The 18554-nt window shown below is 49.0% G+C and overlaps 1 long non-coding RNA gene across 1 annotated transcript; it reads right to left on the minus strand.

The window, feature by feature from the left end:
* Positions 1 to 14426: 14426 nt before the first annotated feature.
* LOC108640415 lies at positions 14427 to 15796 on the minus strand. The gene is made up of 2 exons (XR_001921166.2): positions 15669 to 15796; positions 14427 to 15083 (listed from the first exon to the last, which is right to left on the minus strand). It is a non-coding gene; the product is annotated as an uncharacterized LOC108640415 (long non-coding RNA).
* Positions 15797 to 18554: the final 2758 nt, after the last annotated feature.

An 18554-nucleotide genomic window follows, 5' to 3' on the forward strand; every position in this document is an offset into this window, starting at 1 on the left:
AAAAAAAGATGTGGTTAAAGAATTCTCATTTCTGCAATTCCTGGCAGAGAGGCAGTTTCGTAACTCAACCAGTTAGAACCGTGCTAAGAAAATTATTGCTGAGCATTGAAACGAAGGGAGAAAATCCATGATATTTCTGCAGGGCACATTTCCCACACACACACACTGTTTTTAAATTTCTGCTTTATTATTCCTAGCCCACGAGCAGCTACTTCCAAGCTGGCCAGGCACTGGAGCACAAGGGATGGTGTTGATAACTTTGCCACGCTTCACATGGGTGGGAATGTTTTTACCTGTGTTCTTGAGGCTGTTTCTTTACGTGTTTGTCTGATCCTCAGTCTCTGGTTGCTGGAGCAGGGCAGTGGTGTTTGGGCAGCCCCCAGACCCCTGTGTTGAGGCAGCAGCTCTGTGTGTCCATAACCTGGGGTGCAGCTGTGGCTTCTCCTCAGGGCAGGGCAGGAGTGAGGGGCAGGCAGGACTTTGACCAGGCACTGCTGGGGAGGTGAGTTTGCCCTTCCTGGGAAGCCAAAACATCTTTTCTGAACCAATATTGATTTCAGCATATCAAAGTGAGGGATGACTTCCTGCTGGATTCTCATATCAACCAGAGTTCTCATTTGTAGTTTAGAAGTCCTTTCTTTGAATGGTCTTATGATTACTGTGAGAAGAGTCAGTTCCTTGCTGGATGTTGAAAATGAAGGAGCAAAAGTGGATTTTTAAGTGGTGTGAAAGTGTCAGATAAATTGTTGGCAGCCTGTCCCCCAGGCCTGTGTCCCCTGAGGTGCTGCATTCCCAAAACTGCTGTGCAGGGAGCCAAGGCTGGTCCACCACTTCTGATGGTGCGGCTCCTTTAGTCACAACAGTTTTAACCCTAAATGTAGCAACTTGTTTCCCAAGATCACTTGATGCATAATCTTCCTATTTTTACTATTTGTCCCAAAGCTTTCATTAGAAACAGGAAGGAGAGGTAACAACTGTGTCACTGCTGAAGGAGGAAATAATTCTGAAACTCCTTTTGGCAGTATTGAATTATGAAATCCTTCAGAGCAACGTGCAGGACAGGAGACTGCAGTGAGAGACACACTGAGCCAAAACTGAGCCACATTCTAGGTGACATCTCTGTGCCCTGCACCTCCCCTGTCATGCATATCTGAACCAGTGGTGATGCTTTCAGCTCTGAGTACAGAAGCAGCTGTTGTTGGTCTGTCTGGTACTGAGTGAGGAAAACAATTAAATAAACACTCTAGACCCAAAACAAAGCCCTTTCTCACAAAATATCCCAGACCTTGTAAATGAGTTTCTGATTGCACTTTCTGATTTTTTTTTTCTTTTCATATACCTTCTTGGAACTTCTGTTGTAACTGTAACTATTTTTGTTCTCACCTATTGTGCATTCTCTATATGTATTAAACAAAAAGGCTTTGATATGTAATTTAATAATAAATTAGAATTCTAAGCAAGGTGCTTGGTTCTTTCCCCCTCTGACAATCTGCTTAAACGTAAACTTTAGGGAAGATGCAGAGAAGAGTCATTTCACCACTTTAGAATTGTCCCTGAACATATCAATTAGTGTGTTCTGCCGTTTTATACCAAATATCAGAGGTGATGGAGCATTTCCTGACCCAAAATGCTTGGTGTGATGGAACCTGGACTCATCTTCTCCTGCCTGTGAAGGAGTTGATTCTAGTCATGATGTTTATTCTTGCTGTTCTTTGGCAGGTGGAACAAGGATGGTTTTCTTTAGAGGTAAGTGTTAAAAATCTCTCTCTGTGAAGTTCTGTGTTCAGAACAGGCAGGAGCCTGTTACCCTGTGGTTCTCCAGCACTGCTGTGGTCTGGTCCACCTCCCCCCTCAGGTGTTCAAACCAGGCAGTGTCGTGCCTGAAGGATCCATCTGTACCTGGGGGTCTTGCAATCTCTGCAAAGATCTGAATATTTCAATGCTAAATCTTTCAGTGTCACTCAAATTCATTTTCTCAAACCAGCAGAGCTGCCTGGCAGGTGATACCTGTCTGTCTGTGTGAGCCCCTGAGTGGAGACAGGGATTTCTCATGGCAGAGCTGTCCTGCTGTGTGCTGCTTTAAAGCTGAGATACATTTCTGTATCCTTAATGCCTGCTAAATATTCAGGAGTGACCAGATGCTTTCCCAAGGGAAAGCTTTGACTGCATGTTTCAAGCTAAAGAAGAAACTTCAAAAAAACTTCTGGAGATGGAAAGGCAGTTCTGGTTTCAGACAGTGGGAAGTGCAGTTGGTTTCTCCAGTTGTGGCACTGGTAATAAGTGGTGCATAAAATTCCATCTTCGTTTGGATTAGAAAATAAATTATTAATGGCACTGAATCCTTTTTTCCAACTCCCTGTACAGTCAATAATTTATAGTGGCACAGGCATACGATATATATTTTTAACCATCCGCCTCCCAGAATCCTGTTGTTCATATTGAAAACTGCTGTCCTTCCTGACAGGCTCCGGCACAGTGGGTGTTCCTGCATTATGGATGAGCCCTGCTCTGCTCCTTCACTCCTGGTGCCATTCCATGAGCAGATTTCCTGCTGAAAGGGAGCCCGAGCGCTCCATTAGAAATTCATAGGGAGAGACAGGAGTGTCTTTGTTTTCCCCCTTTCACTGAACGTGGGCGATGTGCAGCTCCTTTGACTCGATTTTTGACTGCTTTAACAGCAAACCCTCAGTGTTTGCAGTGGGCATTCCCATTTCCTGAATGCCAGCCCTTTATCCACCATCTCCAGGTACAGAAGCTGTGCTGCCAGCGCTCGTGCCTTGGCATCTGGGCTGTGCTCATTAAACACTCAGAGCCTGCTGTTGCCTTCATCTTCCCCTTCCTTGCAAGCTGCTGAGGCTGTTGGAGCGTGTGTGCTGCTGCTCCTCCCTGGCTCAGTCCTTCCCTGTCGCAGCCCTCTGTGTTCTTTGTTCCTAATGGAACCCTGAGGCTTTGCTAACCCAGTTTTGAGAGCGCTGCGAGTAAGGCGGGAGGAGCCTGGCTGCAATCAGAGTGTCTGTGCCTCTGAAACGGCATTTGCAATTCTCTCATCGTGGGTTATTTTCTGGTTGTCTTGACTCTTGCACCCTGTGAGCCCTCTGTCAGCCAGGGGTGTGATTTTGAGAGGTCTCCTGTGATTGTGGTCATTTAGATCTTTTACATCCTGTGTTGCTGTGCCTTGCTCTGTCTGCTCACTGCCCATCCAGTTCCCCTCACTTCCCTCCTGGGTGTTTGTCTTCAACCAGACATTTCAAACACACGAATTTATTTTTGGTTTCATGATTTCTCCTTTCTTTTTTTTAAAAAAAATAATCCATCCTTACTTTGAAGTCCACACAGGCTGTCCAGGGTGACTTGAAGCTTATCAATCAAAGCCACACCTGAAGAAAAATCACTGGTAACCACTTTGGTGCACGAGCACAGCGTGGTGCTCTCCCACAAATGCTGTAAATAGGTAGGGTTTAGGTGCTGTTTTGTTTCTTTTCTTATCTTCCTTGCCCATACCCATCCGTATGATGCGGAATTCTTGGAAGTGGGAACAGTATTATTCTTCTTTTAGTCATTCTAAAGCTGCACTGAAAATAGAAGCTCCTCGCTGCAGGTTGCAAAGTCCCATTGAGCTGCCAGCTGTACAGTGGAAACTTCCCTAAGATGTTTGCTGGTGCCTGTGCCCTGGGCATGTCATCTCCTACAGATCCCTCTTCCTCCAGACCGGTGCTGAGCTGGCTGCTTTCAGGGTGAAATGCTGCTGAAACGTCAAATTTTTAAGGGAACCTTTTCTCAGGACTCTGCAGGATGCTCAGGAATATTGCAGGTGTAAAAAGAAATTGTGAGTAGCTGGGAAAGTGCTGATCAGGTGTCCCTGGCAGGTCCAGCTTTAACACAAAGTGTAATTTATTACATTAAAAAGTAACTGGACCGTGCAAGGTCCTTGTCCCCACTGGGCACTGGTGGGTACCTGTGTTGTGGTGCTGAACCAGTGGGGGATTCCATGAGTTTCCCCCCACTTTGCAGTGTCAGGGGAGGCTGGATTGACCTTGGGGCTTCATCAGCCTGTCTCCTGGATGCAGGAGAACATCCAAGTGCAGAAGGGGGAATAGGTGGATATTTCCCTGCCGTGCTTTAAATGAAGTTCCCTCTAGGTCAGGCATGTATCACCAGTGCTAAATTTACTTCAAAATATTACTGAAGTGGGGAGGTTTGTGAGTCAAGTCTATAAAAGCATGCACTGCTTATGTAAAGAAATACAGCTTGGAAAGAGGCAGGAGGCTGGAGGGGCTTGGGCTGCAGTGAGACCATTCCTGGCGTGTCTGTGCCTTCTCAACTTAAGTAGGTCTTTATATTCATGTAGCAACTGTGCCTTCAGGTTGTGTGTGTTCCTTACAGCAGGACTGAGGGATCTGCTGGCCAGCTCTTCTTCTGTTTCCAAACATCTCAGGAAATGTAGATAATTTTTCAAGCCCACGCTCTGGCTTAGATGAAATTGTTTTAAAATAAAAAACAAACACCAGGGGATGATCAATTCTTGATGCTTCAGGGTTGCTTCAGGTGGAGTTGTGCTGCAGTGCCTCTGGGAGGGGAAAGGAGGGATGGGAGGGATGTTGCTGTGGGGATTTGAGTATTTGGATCTCTTTCATTCATTCAGGTGCCCATGTCTGTGTGGTCTTGAATACCTGAGGTCCTGGAGTCAGCTGAGTCTGTGCCAGCAGAGCATCTCTGTGCCTTTGCCATGGCAGGTGTTGGCCACCCTGAACCACCACCACATCCCAGGGGAGTGAGCTTCTCCTGTGCTTCCTCAGGGAAAGATATTTCTTAACTCAGCAGCCAAATTCCTTCTGCAATTGTCCTGCTCTTAATGCTCTTGGGAGGTGAGTGCTGGGCTCACTGTGGTTGGGAGTTCTGGGCAGGGGAGGAAGAGCTGTTCCTCAGCTGTTCAGTCGTTTTTTGGGACACTTCAGCTTATACCCACTCTGTGCTTTGCAGTCAAGCATCAAGGTAAAAATAGAGCGTTGCTTTAAGGATAGCAGGTCTTACCAACATTTCTTTTGTTTTGTTGCTGCTTGCTGTGTACCTCTGCAGACCAGTAACAAATAACAGTGCAGGGCATGAGGTGCTGGTTTGTTTTTCTGCCCATCTGGAATTGGCAAAGCGATCTGTTTGCATTAAACCTTGCTGGGAAGGAGGATAAAACACAGGTTTTATTAAATTGTACCTGAGACCAAATAACTGGAATAAAATGCTTTGGAATCCGTAGCCTATAATTAAACATTTCCAAGCAGCAGCGAGGTGCAGTGAGCTCAGCAGAAGGAAGCATTTTACTGGGAAGCCTTTGCTTTGTTTCACGCTGTGTGCTATTAAAGCAAACAACTTTGCAAGCTTCAGAAGCTTTCTGCAGCTCTTGACCAAGAATAGCATCTCACATCACAGCTAAGCTGGAAACAATGAGAGCCAGCAGTTGTCAGTTGGTTGGGTTTTTTTAGCATGTAAACTAGGTAACTTAGCTCGTGGAGAAATCCCCATTTCTCTATTTTAGGTGTTCTGGGAGGTTTCATCTTCTGAAGGATCCAGCAGTAACCACCATAAAGGAAAGGTCCTTGTTTAGAGCAGTGCCCTGATCTGCTGATGCAATTCCCAGGCTCTCCTCCATTATATAAATCCTAGATCCTCACCACCTAATCCAAACTTCTGCAAAGTCTGTCAAATATGTCTTGTCTGATTAAAAAGATGAGTCTGAGATGTGATAGAAACATCTACCAAGTAAGATCAGGAGGAATCCCCGTCCCTGGAAGTGTGGACGTGGCACTTGGGGGTGTGGTTTAGTGGTGAACATGGCAGTGCTGGGTTGGACTGGATGATCTTAGAGGTGTTTTCCAACTCCAGTGATTCTGTGATAGCCACACTCCTGATTCCATGTCTCTCTGTGTGGATGCAGGAGCTGTGCTGTGTTACTCCGACTGCGTTTGCAGGGGAGCAGTGACAGCTGTGAACATGCAGAGTCTTCATCTGTAAGGGGGTGGGATCTGCTTGATCTGGGTAGGAAAATAGGAAAACAGAGTCTTTTGGCACCCTCACAAAGTCAAATTCATTTTTTCTCTGCTCTTTTACTGGAGTCTACCAGGAGTGTGTTCAGGGAACCACGTATCTAAATTTCATCTTTTTTTAAATCTCTGCAGCTAAGAAGCTGTTCTGTGAGCAGAGGGGGGAGTTTGGGGTGCAGTCCTTTCTTTTTTGGCCCAGTGTTGGGTGTTGCATCTCTGCAGACCAGGGTGAATTGCACCAGAGCCAGGATGTTTGTGTGCTGCTCATCACAGGGACTCGCTGCTGCACCTCTGCAGCCCTGAGCTCTCCCACTGCCACTGCACCACACTGCTGCCCCAGGGCTCTGGCTCCAGCACTTCCCAAATGACTTCCCAAGAGGCTCTGCATGGCTTTCAGCGAGCCCCAGGAATCCCTGAACTGCTCTCTGTCAACAGCAGCCAGTGTTGGGAGTGAGAGAGAAAATGGAAATATTTTCCCTGTGCTTTTAATTCGTAGCTCCTGACTGGAGCAAAGTCATGGAAACCAGTTGAAGAACTGGTGGCCAACTTTTTGTCCTCTGCTTGAACCACAAACTCATGCAAATTCATTAGTGAAGACAAACATTGAGAGGTAAAGGGAGAGCCTACAATGTTTAGCAGAAAACGTATGCAACATGGAAATTGGATGTAAACCTCTTGCTGTTCCTCTGCGAATCTATTATACATGAGCCCATCAGAGCAGGGTATTAATAAAACAGGAGCTAAAGCACTTGGCTCTGCCTCCTCTTTAGCGAAACATCAGAGCCCAGGCTGCCTTTGAAGTCTGGAACTTGCATCTGCCCGGGCTGCTTCGGTGACATGGTCAGGATGCGCCGAGGGGAATCTCGCCACTGAGGGGAATCTCTCCGTGGTGGGGGAGGTTTATGTGAGTCAAATCCTCCTCCTCCAGAACGAAACCATAGCTTTTTTTCTGCTCCATCTCCTCGCCTGCTGAATTCTTTAAGCAACACACAAAGAAGGCTAAAGATGGTTTAAAGCAACCTCAGACATCACGTGCTGGGATCTAAATGGCTTTTGTTCCTCGAAAGCTTTCCCCACCACGACCCCTCCATCCCAGCCTTTTGTTATGCACAGGTACCACAACCCCATTTGCTTTGCTGGATAGTGGGAAGGAAATCACACTGGACTTCCTAAACATCTACATTTTGTCTCTTCATCAGGACAAATAAATGTGGCTCTTTGAACCTGCCCTGTAATCCCAGTTGTGTTGCCAAAGCCCTTGTGCAGACAGTGATGCCTCTTGCCCTGCTGGGTGAGCAGAGGCAGTGGGGAGATGCTGCAGTTGAGTAACACGAGCTTTGTGCATAGTCCAGCCTTGGTGTAAAACAGGAGTAGCTGTAGTGTGGTGTAAGTTTGGACCTGCATGGCTGTGAGTAATTAATCTTGGCTGATGGTGCTTAGAGGTTTGAGCAGCTGCTATGTGAGCCCTGGGGTGGGAAACTAAACATCAAGAGCACTGATTTAGGTGGTGTTACAAGGGGAGGGTGCTTAGGGGTAAGACCCTTCAGATCTAATTAGACTTGTGGTTTTCAAAGCAATGGGGAATGGACACACCAAAGGAATAGTCTTAATTTGTTAAAAATGCCCTAGTGAGCTGCAGAGCTGGGGAGGGGGGCTAATGTAGTGTAAGAGAAGGGCTGTGGGATAAACAGGAAGGCTGAGCACATTGCTGGTGTGTTGGAGGCTGTGGAGCAGCTCTGTCTCACTGGTTGCTTGGGCAGTGATGTACCAGGGCTGCCTGATCCATAGGAAACCTTTGGGACAGATCCAGTGTTGAACCTGGCTTATAGGGGCTGGGCTTTGTATTGTGGACAGCAGCTGATCTAGAAGGACTAATTACTGTTCCTTTGGTCAGCTTCTGAGCTGGATGTGAGGATAACAGATCTGGGTTTTGTGAGCTCACAAACATTTAATCTCCATCCTCTTGAGTACTTGCAGGTTTTTCCTATTTATTCATTTTTCAATGCCCCAAAACCCCTACAGTTTGCATCCTTAAGAAGGACAAAGAGGTGTTTATCAAAATGACAGGCACGCCAGAGCTTGACTGTGTCACATCAGAAGGGTTTGGACCACAGAGGTGGGTCTGTTCACTCTCTGCCTCGCCAACACAGCTGTAACCACTTCCAAAACGTGGGCACAGCAAATCCCACAGCTGGATCTGTTCCCCTGCAGTGTTTGCTGATGACTTATTTGGTGGGCTCTGTCAGGGCCCCCCTGGGTGTTGGTGGCTCAGTGCTCCTCCATGCCTCTGGCTGGTTCAGTGGGAAGTGAGCTGCCCCCGCCTTGGAGGGAATTCCATGGGCAGGATGTGCTCCATGGGCAGGATGTGCTCCAGGCAGGGCCATTAAATCCCTTTGTTGCTGAATCACTCTGTGCCTGCCAACCTCACAGAGGATTTACATCCATCTTTCTCCATCACGGACAGGGATGAAAGTGGAAGTGCTGTGCCTGATGCCAGGGCCCACAAAGCTTCACTTTTGATCCCTGCTGCTGCTGGTGGCACCTCCTCCCCATGTGTGTCCTGCTTTGCTGGGAGAGCGAAGGAATTGTCCTCAGGAAGCTGCGAGACTGTGTTACCTCTGGTAAGTCCTGCCCTGTGCTGGAGTCTGGACAGCTTGAGTGTTTGCTGCAGAGAGCTGTGTGCTACAACTAATTCATTGCAGACTTGGCAGGTCTTCTCTCCAGGCTGGGCTGAGCTGGGAGCTGTGTTGCCATTTGTTCCCAGAGGATGCCAGAGATGCACAGCGAGAGGAGAGTACTGGGGTTCAGCTGAATGAAGGGGTTGTGTCCCTCAGCTTCAGTAAGGACCAGTAGCCTTGACTGACCAGTGTGCTGTTACACACAAATAGTGTAGTGACCCCAGGTGGGTTGATACACAGTCAACAGCCTTCCAGTCTGGTTGGAGAAACTCCTCCTGGGAAAAGACCACAGCCAGTGTTTTTGGTAATGGCTGAATTTCAAGCCTTGGCTTATGAAACTTTGCAAGGGCCTGATTCCTGGGAGCTGCTTGCATTTAGACTCTGTGAGAGGAGACCAAATATTGCTGTGCAACCCTGAAATCTAGGCTTTTGCTCAATAATTTTGGTTTTCCAGCAGATTGGGAATTTGTTCTTGGCTGTGCACCAGGCTGTTGACCTGCAGTGTCAGGGCTGTGGTGAGAAGCAGTTCCAGGGACTGTTCCCCATCCCATCCTTGTGCCCTGCAAGGAAGGAGGGTTGATTTCCTTCCCTGTGCCCTGGCTGGCAGAGACCTCCCACAGTAGCTGTGCTTCCCGAGGTGCTGCCTGTCTCTGCAGCACGAGGCTCATCTCTCTGCACCTCTCTCTGCTCTGACTTGTGCTGTTTTCTTCTGCTCTTTGCCTGTACATATTATTTGCAGCCCACTGCACCCAAAATACCAACTGGTTGCTCTTGGAGTGCGAAGCAACAGTTAAATGAGTAGTTTGGATAATTTTTTTTTCTCATTTAGAAGAAGAAACCAGTTCAGCTTTGACCATGCATGTTACATTTTAATTTTTTTTCTCATGCCAAGAAATACAAAGAAAGTATATAAGATATACCATACCATCCTGCAGAAAAAGAAACATTTATCAGCAAAGAGAAGCACCCAGCTGCAGTTCCTGGTGTGTTCATGCTGTGTGTGGATGGTGGCTCTTCCCTTTTGGATTTGGAACAGGAGGAGCCGGTGCATGGACGGTGGCTGTGGCAGTGGGAGGATGGACCCTGCACTTCCACACCAAGGATCATGTCCTGGCACCATCTAACAAGGGCCCCTGCTCCCAGGTGGGATCAGGGTTGCCTTGCTGAATCCTGCACACGTTCCCTTTCTGATGTTTCTTCTCCTGGATGGGTATTTATAGGTTTGAATTTCGCTATCTACTGGTGTCAGCAAATGCTTTACAAATATTCCCACTTTGAAAAGGCTGCTTTCCCCCCCCACCCCCTTGGCTTGTGCCCAAGCAGGGGAGTTTTTTCAGTCCAAACCTAACTGGTTTTGCCAAAATTAAAGGATGAAAAACAATCTTAAATCTGAATTATTTGAGCTTGACAGTGCAACCCTGGCTGTGGTTCTGTGATAAGTAACAAAGCGACAGGGCAAGGGTGAGGGTGTTGGGGAGGGGAGGAAAAAGAAGAAGTCATGGGGGCAGCCTAGTGGGTGCATTTCTGCAGCCTATTCCTGGGCTCAGAATGAACAGAAATGGGGGTTTAATTTTCTATAAAAGGCAGGATTTGCTCCCCTTGTCTACATGGAGAAGGGTGTGTTGGGAAGGTCAGGTACTACGTGCTGGGCTCTGCAGGGAGCCCAGGTCAGAGGTTCCCTGTCCTCGCTAACCCCTTCCAGAGGAGCCCAGCCATGACATGTCATTGCCAGCAAGACCTGTCCTGGTTAAAAGAGAGGCAGAGGATGGGAGGAAAGAGCCTGGGGGACTCACACATTGCTCCAGGGGTAGAAATGCTGAGGGGAAAGCACAGTGAACCAGCAGAGATGGGGGCAGAGGGGTAAACTGGAACAGGGTGAAATACCGACCGGAAAAAGCAAACCCATCATGAGCACAGCAAACTTTGAACTCCTTTGTTGCTTTCTTTCCTCCCTTGCTGCTCAGATCCCTTTGGTCTCCTCTGCAGGCACCAGCCAGCATGTTGCTGTGACCCACTGACTCTGTGACTCTGTGCCAGACCTTTCCTGACCCTTGGCTGTTGCACCCTACGAGGAGCTGCTATGAAGCCAAGCAGGTTCATCTGCTCAGCAGCAGCAAACTGCTGGTTCAGCTTAAGGCTTTGATCCAGCCTTGCTGCACCCAGCAAGGGCCCTTCTGTGCCTCCCCACAGAGCCCAGCTCTGCCCCAAACCCCAGGAAAGGAGCCCAGGGCCACCACTGCCAGAGAGGTGCCACAGCCACGTGTTCTGCTCAGAGGCTCTTTCCCAAGCAGTGCAAACTGTGTATTTATATCCCACCAGGACCTCACACTTGTCGATTGTAACTCCTACTTCAGCTTACATTTAGAGACGTTTCCCACCTTCTCCAGCCCTTCAGCGAGCTCTCCTCCCACCAGCTCAGCTTTGCTGTCAGGTAAGGCTGGATTGCCACCACACTGCTCGGATCTCTTACCTCTCCTTCACCAGGGGGTGCAAGTTGGGCAGGTCCTGAGGATTTCGTGACTGTCAGAGTTGCAAACACGGAAAACTCCACTCTGACGTGTGTGCTTAGAGGAGGCTGCAGCAGGTGGCAAAGAGCTGGGGGGATAAGTAACAGGGTTTGTTTGTGGGGATGGAGAGGGAAGGTCTTGTGACATAGTTTTTGTGACTGCCCTCCTGTGCTAAAAGCCAAGTTAAGGAGAGAAGTGGCTGTGCCTGGATATGGAAAAAGAGATGCTTGCATTAAGATGAGCACTAAAGCAGCAAATAATCACGAGGAATGCTGTTGTTCCCTGAATAGAGACCAAAGGAGTGACTGTGCCTGCTGGTGGCCTCAGAGTTCTGCCTTCATCTACCTCTTTGTAGGACAGCACAGGTGAGGTGTGTGCCAAGGGCTGGGGGCTCTGCAACCTCTTCCTTCATGAATATAAGATAATTCCACCCCAAAAGAGCCAAAGAGGCAGCTGAGCTGGGATAAAACCGTGTGTGATGTGGAGAAGAGCAAAGTGGCAAAACCTTTGCAAAATAGGCTGGAAAAGGTGTGGAGAAGCTGGTGGAGAGAAGTGACTTTCCAGATATCCCTGGAGGGTTTATTTCTCCAGCACTGGAAAGCCAGGTTACAAGCAGAGGAAATATTTTGTCAGGGATAACTGTAGAGGCTTTTCTCTGGATTTAAATGCAGGATAAGAAAAAAAGCTATGTTCAAGAGTGTGCAGTACAGTTGTATCAAATCAGAAAGAAGATTTTAGAATGAAAGGGATTTAAGTGTTTTAGTTTTTCTTTTTTTTTTATACTTAATAATGAGGTGAGAAGCATTCCCTCAGCTGTCTGGTGAGACAGGAGGAACAAACCCTGTCTGGGTGCATGCAACAGATCATCACCATGGGGTTTTGGGGGAATGTTTCTGCCTTCTCCTGCATTGAGGGGAATCCTGGTACCTCCACTGCTCTGTGCTCCCCTGGCTTGGGACTTCCCCTGGCAAGGACCACTGCAGCTGCTTCACAGAGCCCCCTCCTCCTTCCTATGACTGCAGGTATCCCAGTCCATTTTGAACTGTAGTGGGGTTTAGTTTGTCTAGATCCCTTTGGAAAAATCAGGTTCAAAGCAAATCCATGGTCATGCACGGTTCTATTAAGGAGGAGAAGGAAAAAGGTGGTTGTTTCTGGAGCTGTTCAGTGCCTGTGACTGAGCATTTGCCATCTGGGCAATTAGAGCAGCGTAATGTGAACCCACCTCGTGGGGGGTGGCAGGGATTAATCCTTTGGGTGAGGGAAAGCACTTTAGATGAAAGGCTTTATATAATGATAAAAGAGCATTTAAAGTCTTACTTAATAAACACTTGGTGCTCTCAAGTCCTATAACTCACTTTTCCCTGACCGTCGTCCCTTCCTGCCTGAGGAGGAGCTTGCCCAGCTCTTCCCATCAGCTGAATTCCAGCAGCTCAGCAGGTAAAGGGAGAAGATGCATGGACAAGGCAGCACTGCCTTTGTGTAGCCCCAAAAGAATGACACCTGTTTGCCAGCAAGCAGCTTTTGGGTTCAAGAGTCAAAGAAGGAAACGTGTGGGGGATTCGGTGGGATTTCAACAGCCGTGAGATTAAAGTTGGAATGTCCAAGGGAGGGTTTCTGAAAAACTTGGAGTAACAGATCTGGTGCCAAGGGGCACCTGGACAGAGGATGCAGGTGGGAGCTCCCACCCAGCAGCCCTCAGTGGTCTCCTGTTTGCTGAACTCACAAGAGATAAATTGGAAAAGAAAAATTGCGGATTTGGTCCATTTTAGCAGCCAGCTTGTAATAAAGTGCTGGCAAAGGGGTGGATGGGAATGGAGCCCGAGAAAGTGCTGTAGTGAAGTGCTATTGCTGTGAGTCCCTGGAATCCCTTTTAGTGTAGAGAAAATTGTTAACAGCATGTCTGGGGGATTTGGCTTTCTCACCCCCTGGATTCAAATAATGTCTAGCGAAAGAAAACACTTTAAAGAGGAGCAAGCAAACAGGGGACAAGAGAATTTTCACAGCCATGCCTGTGGCTTTGCATGTTAGTTACTACAGAGTAACTACACTGTGGATTTACAGTTCACCCCTACCCTGTGCTAACCCCCTGTGCTCATTCACAGCCCAGAGAAGAAGTCAGTGCCAAGCAGTTGCCATGTTGTGAAGTTTCCTGTGGTGTGTAGTGGATTCTCCATGTAGACAAGCCCTTGGAAGCATTAAATTTGGTCGAAGGTTTGGGGCCCTGAAGGACCACATTTCTCAGTCAGTCCATATTTCTGGGTCCCAGGTTGGCAGAAAGGCCAGGGAGTGCAGCTCTTGGTCGTGTATTCGTGTCAGCAAAGTTTGGATAAAAGAGACTCAGGTAATAGGGAGCCAGTGGACATGGCCAGAAGTCATCTACAAAGCCTGACTAAAACAACAGGCAATGAAACTTTGCATAGTCTGGGTGGATGGGTAGAGGGTCAACCCCAGGAACAACCCACAGCAAGGATGGGGTGAGCAGGAAGGAGAAGGGATGGGGCTGGAAGGAGGCTTCAGGGGGTGTCGTGATTGTATCCCATGGGAAATGGCCAAGGGAGCTGTGTGGTGTGGAAGACATGGTGGGGCCTGTGGTACCTATAGGCAGAATGGGAGGAGCAAAGTCTATGTTCTTGTTATGTTAAATACAAAACATTACAAAATAATACAACTTGTGGAACTGACCCCGGACAGCTCCGGGGACACTGGAGATTTCCAGACGTGCAGAAGAGCATGTGAGGGGTGCAGGGAGAAGAGCAGGGATCTAAAACTCCTCCATGCCCCTGAAAATCCCCTGGAAGGCCCTAAGCTGAAGCCCCAAAGGGTCAGGGAGATGAGCAGTGGCAGTGGCAGGGGCTGGATCACGCTGAAGCTTCTGCATGGGTGTCATGATGTGACATCAAGGTGTAAGTGGATGGAATGTGCTCTCTGTGCCTTGGTGCTGCTGCTACAGGTTAACCAGGCTCTTGTCTGGGTGCCATGAGCACCTCCCTTTGGGTGCACAGAGGGAAATGTGTGGATTCACAGGGAACATGTTATCTTTCCTTCCATTAAAAAGCCCCCCATGGGGTCGGGGTGAGGAGGAGCCTGGGGTTCTCATGCAGCAACATCCTGCTCTGCCAGCTCTGAGATCTGCCCTAAGTGATAAAAGAGCTCGTAGGAACAGACATGGAGAACATTCCCAAAGGCATGCAAATGGTCATTGTCTCTTTTTTTTTTTTTTCATCAAAAATACAAAAGCACCCACCACATCCTCCAGCTTTTGCGGCTGCGTTCCGTGCGGAGCAGAGCCGTGGTCCTGCTGCAGCTCTGCCCTCCCTCCTCCTCCTCCGTGGAACAGCTCTCAGCTCCTGATGGCAGTTTGAGCTTTGTTTTGTTTTGTAGAGACTGAGAATTTGACGATTTAAAAACCAACAACCCCCCAAAAATCCAGTGACTTGTGCCAAAATCCTTAGGAGGATTCCTCGAAATGTCCCGTTCTCGCCTTTAGATTTTTCTTTTAAAACAAGCTTCGTTCTTGAAACTCTCTCCTCCTCTTGTACTTTAGTTGTCTCCCCACTCCGTGAGTTTTGCTGGAGGGGAATGAGGTAGTGGATTTCCCCCTTCTCCTCTCCGCTTGGTGTCCGATGGCCTTTCCCATTCCTTCTCCCGGTGTTTTTTATCCCATCACCTGTACAGACTCATTTCCAAGAGTGAATAGAAGCATGCGTTCCTTCCGACGGCGCTCCAGAGCAGGCTGTCTAGGGCTGCCCACCTACACTGTGACAATTTTTTTTTTTGTTGCAAGGCTGAAAGTAAAAACCCCAAAAGGAAAGTTGTCTTCCTCCTCTTCAAGGTATTTGCATGCTGAAACGTCTTCTAGGAAACTGGAAGAGAAAGAGAGTATTAGGGCAGTGGTCACAGATGTTTCCCTTACGCTCCTGGTTTGGGCTTTGGGTGTTTTTGAGGCCCCTGCTTGCCTGAGCTGTGCTGGTCATGCTGGTTTGGCAGGTGGGTTTGTGTTTGGGAGGTTCCCCAAACATTTCGGGATTGTGTTTCTGGAAAGTTGATTTGTGACCTGAAACCCTTCTGTTTTTATACCCCACTCCACTCTTCTAAACCCACCACAGCTTTTACCAGGGCAAAAGCTTTCACCAGGGGGATCTTGTGTGGTCACCACAGCACTATGGACAGCACAGGGAGGGCTTTCCATGCTGGTCATTTGGACAGTGTGTGTGGTTACTACCAGGAGCCCGTTCTCTGAGCTGTTCTGCATGTGTGTGTGCAGCTGGTGATGGTCAAACCAGCCTGGACTGCAGGGGTTTAGTGCTCTCCCCGTTCAGTTAGGATGGGAATGGAGCTCCATCTACCCAAGGGTGGTGGATGGTGGGCAGGTGTGTCCTGTCCACTGGGTTGGAGCCAGGTGAGGTTCCCGCTCTAGCTGGGCTGTGGAAAAGAGAAGGAAGTGTTACCTCTGACGCTGAGTGAAATGTAGAGCACGATGATGATGGTCCCCAGGACGATGGAGACGATGCTGAGCAGCCTGGCCATGCGTCCGAGCCGCCGGGCTCCGTCCGTGTCCCCTTGCTGCCCACTGTTCCTCGACTGGGGGACACAGAGAGAGCTCCTGAGAATGGCAGAGTGGCTCCCTGGCTGTACCTCCCCACACTGAGCTCTGTGTCCCCGGGGGCTGGACCTGCCACCCCGGGCTCTCACAGGATGACACACAAATCCCCTCGGTGAGCCCATGGCTTTGACAGCCCATGGTCCTGCTAGACTGATATGCCTGGACAATCCATTTGGGAAGCTGCTCTGCTTCCCTGGGTAGGAGCTGCACTGACTCAAGCGTGTTTTTTGCTGGAGTGACTAAGAAATAACCCTGGCATGGGACAGCAGGCACAGCAGAGCCCCAGCCAGCACCAGCCCCTCTCTGAGTCTTTCATGGAAAACCCTGAAACTTTTGACTGCAGTCCCTGGAGCAGCTCAGTTCTCTGGGAATTGCATCTCCATGGGGTACCACCAACCCTCTGCAGCTTTTGTACAGACAAGCATCCTGCTTCCCTCTTCTTCTGCAATCATATGTATTGAGCAGCAATGTATATTGTGATTTTAACCAGCACTGACAAACTGGACAAAAAAGCAGTGACATTTCCAAAGCAGCGTGAGGCCTCTGTGCCTTTGGAGCTGGATGTGTGTGTGAGAGGAACAGGCTTTGATAAAACAAGTGGTAACCACTGGCTTTCCCCTCGTGATGGGATGTGCTTCGGTGCCTCTGCATCACCCTGAATTTCTGCTTCAACACAGACGGGTTGTGTTCTCCATCTCTCTTTTTAAATGCAGTCCTCCTACAGTGAATTCCTGCTCTCGTGTGCACTGTAGGGAGGGGAGGAATAGTCCATAGAGCTTCTCTATTCTGATCCTGGTTTCATTGTGAATTCCCCTGCTGCTCTATTGATTTCCTCAGGCAGCTCAGTGAGAGCTTTCCCCTGCACTGTAAGGCAAAGCAGGGTTTCCCTGGCTGTGGCAGGGCTAAGGAGTGGGATGGGGGAAGGCACGAGTAGGTGGCTGGAAATCATTTTGTGTGGAGTCATTAAGGGATGAACAGAGATCCCCAAAAGCTGGAGCTAGAATAGGATTTGCCTGGTGCTGATGGATGCTGGAACATGTCCAGAGAAAGGTAACGGAGCTGGGGAAGGATCTGGAACACAGGTCTGATGAGGAGCAACTGAGGGAGCTGGGGGGGCTCAGGGGGGACCCTCTCACTCTCTACAGCTTCCTGAAAGGAGGGTGGAGCCAGGTGGGAGCCAGTTTCTTCTCCCAGGTAACAAGTGATAGGACAAGAGGAAATGGCCTTAAGTTGTACCAGGGGAGTTTTAGGTTGGATATTAGGAAAAATGTCTTCACTGAAAGGGTGGTCAGGCTGCCCAGGGAAGTGGCAGAGTCACCATCCTTAGAAGTGTTCAAAAAAATGTGTAGATGTGGCAGCTGGGGACGTGGTTTAGTGGTAACATGAAAGTGTTAAGTTAATGGTTGAACTTGATGATCCTAGAGGGCTTTTCCAGCCTAAATGATTCTGTGATTCCATGATGTTGGTGGGCACCAGCATTTTTATGGCAGGCTTTCAGTGGGCTAAATTGATCCTTGTCTTTAAGTGGCCACTCAGGGGGATGGAATAGAAAATTTGGAGGTTCCCTTCGAAATTTTGCTTTTCACTGCTCACTCAGGGATGGCCACCCATGAGCCTGGCTGAGATCCAGACCCTGGGAGCATCTCTAGGGGGTTAGTGAAGTTTCCCCTGGGTCTGTCCAGCAGTGCTGCCGGGGCTGGGTGGGTTGAGCAGGATTTGGGGGTCACACCCAAAGGGGAAAGATGTAAGATTGGATGAGCAAAACCTTGCCTGGTACCTGACAGGGCAGCAAGGGTGATGCTGTGGCCTGAGCCCTCTGAGCTCACAGCCCTGGGCTCAGCAGCACTGCTGACCTGCTGGGCTAGAGAAGCCTCCACCCTCACCAACCACACAGAGCATCCCGAAGGCCAAGCACAGCTCATCAGCAAACATCACACACAGAGGCATCATAAACTCTCAGAGGAAGTGATTACCCATCTTCTTTCTTGCTCTTCTAATTGGCAAATCATTTGGTTCCCGAGTGAAAAAAAACCACTGGAAATAAGAATTCCTGGTGAGGGAGAAGCATTGCTGCTGAGAGAAGGGCCCGGAGCGCTCCTGATCCTGCCGGGAAGGGTGTGCTGGGCGTCCTGCCCTTGGCTGAGGGAGCTCCCAGCACTTAGCAAAGGGCAGCTGTGCAGTCCCACGCGAGGATATTGTGGTGGAATTACTCACCGTGCGTCAGCATTGCTGCCGGTGCAGGGGACAGGCCGGAGCCCCAACGGCGGGGGAACAGGAGGCAGATGGGCTGTGACCAGCCCGGCTCTCCGGGCTGAAAAGCCTTCCCAAATTCGTGCAGTGCCCTCCTGCCTCCCGTGAAGCCCATTGGGAAGGGGGTTTGGAGGGAGGAGAACTGGGTAAAGGGGTTTTAAGGACCGTTGGTAATATTTATACGTGGTTGGGAAGGTTTGGAGTGAGGGGAAAGGGAAGCAAGGCAGGACGGGGGGAGAAGGGAGCCCAGCAGCCTTAATCCAGTGGAGGAGTCAGGCAAAACTCCCCTTGACTTCACTGGGAAGAGGGTTTTTTAGATACTTCAACTGCCTTGAGCAGTTACTCTTTATTAAGAGGTGCTTTTAAGTATTTAACATTTTAACATGGGTTAAAGGCTTCTTCCCCTGCCCCATCCATCTCCAGCTGTGCTGCCTTGGCTGAGCCAGGGATCAGGAGAAGGGGATCTGGGGCAGGCTGTAGG

The sequence above is a fragment of the Manacus vitellinus genome, unplaced genomic scaffold (genome assembly GCF_001715985.3).
Source record: "Manacus vitellinus isolate BGI_N305 unplaced genomic scaffold, ASM171598v3 scaffold_32_pilon, whole genome shotgun sequence".
Lineage (NCBI taxonomy): Eukaryota > Metazoa > Chordata > Aves > Passeriformes > Pipridae > Manacus > Manacus vitellinus.